The sequence below is a fragment of the Sprattus sprattus genome (assembly GCF_963457725.1).
Source record: "Sprattus sprattus genome assembly, chromosome: 13".
NCBI lineage: Eukaryota > Metazoa > Chordata > Actinopteri > Clupeiformes > Clupeidae > Sprattus > Sprattus sprattus.
In genome coordinates, this window is record NC_137911.1 from 31069379 (window position 1) to 31071878 (window position 2500).

Here is a 2500-nt window from a genome sequence, read left to right on the forward strand (position 1 = left end):
GTCTCAGTAGCTCGTTCTAAGTCGCACTAACTTTCACTAGCTCGTTCTAAGTCTCAGTAGCTCGTTCTAAGTCGCACTAACTTTCACTAGCTTTTTCTAAGTCTCAGTAGCTCGTTCTAAGTCGCACTATCTTTTACTAGCTCGTTCTAACTCTCACTAACTTTCAGTAGCTCGTTCTAAGTCTCAGTAGCTCGTTCTAAGTCTCACTAACTTTCACTAGCTCGTTCTAACTCTCACTAACTTTCATTTGCTTTTTCTAAGTCTCACTAGCTCGTTCTAACTCTCACTAACTTTCATTTGCTTTTTCTAAGTCTCACTAGCTTGTTCTAAGTCTCACTAACTTTCACTAGCTCGTTCTAAGTCTCAGTAGCTCGTTCTAAGTCTCACTAACTTTCACTAGCTCGTTCTAACTCTCTCTAAGTCTCACTATCTTTCACTAGCTCGCTCTAACTCTCTCTAAGTCTCACTAACTTTCACTAGCTCGTTCTAACTCTCTCTAAGTCTCACTATCTTTCACTAGCTCGTTCTAACTCTCTCTAAGTCTCACTACCTCTCTAGCTCTTCTTGAACTTGTCTCAAACCTCGGCGTCCGTCTGCATAATTAGCTCTGGGCTGCCGGTCCTGAGCGGGCCTGACCCCTAATATGCGCCGCCGGGTCGAGCCCGGAGCTCCTCTTGGACAAGTGGAGCAATGTTCCGGCGGGGGGCTTTGATGAACCCGCCCCATCGCCCCCAAACTTTTAATTAGGGCAATAACTTCATGCCTGTACCACTGCACAGACTCTCTTTAGCTGGGTGTGTGTGTGTGTGTGTGTCTTTAGCCTGGGGGGGGGGGGGCCGTAGGCAGCCCCTGCCATGAACGCGTCCACACCAGACCAGGGCCATTTTTTCCCATTTAATGAGTGTTGGAAGTTGAGAGGCCTCCTACACAAAACATTGCATAAAAATAATATTGCTCATTGTCATCGCCCCTAACGAGGGTTGACATAATTACTAGGACCATTTCTGTTCTAATTAGCACACTTCCAGCAACATGGAGCGGGGGCGAAGGGAATCAGACAGGCATGGTGTGTGTGTGTGTGTGTGTGTGTGTGTAAGTGTGTGTGTGTGTGTGTGTGTGTGTGTGTGTGTCTTTAGAGAGCGGAGCAGGGGCGAAGGGAATCAGACAGGCATGGCGAGCAGGAAACAAAGACAGCTCCGGACGCCGTAATCAGCCCAGACAATGGCCAGGCCTGTTCTCCGCTGGAGATGTCATAGAGGCTTGGGCTGAGCTTGGCAAACGCTCGCTCCCGCCCTGAGAGCACACACACACACACACACACACACGCACACACACTCACTCACACACACTGCTTCTGACCGAGAGCCCAGGCTTTGCCCCGCAGTGCCGCTAATAAGCCCCTAATTGTCTTCCCATTCACACGGACCAAGAAGCCTACAGCCACCAGACCTGCCCTGCCCTACCCTGCCCTACCCTGCCCTGCCACCGGACAATAACCCCATCTCACCGCACACCCCCCCACCCACATCCTCCGACTCCTGCTAGGACCCAGATATGGATTATTAACAGTTTTTATTATATGGCAACGACAGTACGAGCATTCTGATTGGCTAATGGGTAGTCATGCCAGCCGCGTATTGACGTTCTAGCCGGTCTGCAGTCTGATGAGTATTCTTATTGCACACCCCATCAATCTTAAAAATGAGTGATACCATGTACCAAGTACTAAACATTACATCCTTAAAAATGAGCGATATATCAACAGCCCTGAGCATGTATTGATAGAATCAGGACTACTATTATGAAATTATCTGAGAACAGGAAACCAGTTGAATGTCGTGGTACCATGAGAGTTGATGACAGTTGAAGAATAAAGACTCAAGAATTCGCGAACATTTTGATATCGGGTAATACTTTATAGGACTTCAGAAGCAGCGAAAATGTGTTATTGAAAGTGATGATGAAGACTTGACTACTATAGTTTGAAAACCTTGTGTTTAACTGTAAATTAAAGCCATTTAAGCTGAGCCCTGTTGTCCGTTTTCTATTGATCATTGTAACTTGAAGTCAGCAAGTCATTGTTTGCTAGGCAACACCTGAAACACTCGTAAAAAAGACTTGAGAGCTGAACAAAACGACATGATTTCTATTTACAATTACCTTTTATTTTCAAAATGAAAAGAGCTTAAATGCCATATAATAAACAACTTACTAACCTCGACCGTTCGATCATGCAGGTATATCAGACTTCGGCCCCGCAGCATCAACCACGCTATCGCTCGGTCGATACCTTACGGCCTCTGTCTGATATTTACCTGCATGACCTCACTCTCGGCCAGTAAGTAGTTATTATTCTCCCTCCTCGCTCACAAACAGCAGCTTCCTGTGGGCACGGTTGGGGTTCGGGGGTTCGGGGGGTGTAGTCTGGGGTGAAGTCATCAGAGGGGAAACGTTGGGGTTGGTGAGGGGTACCGAGGCCCCTGATTGGTCTAAATGTTTG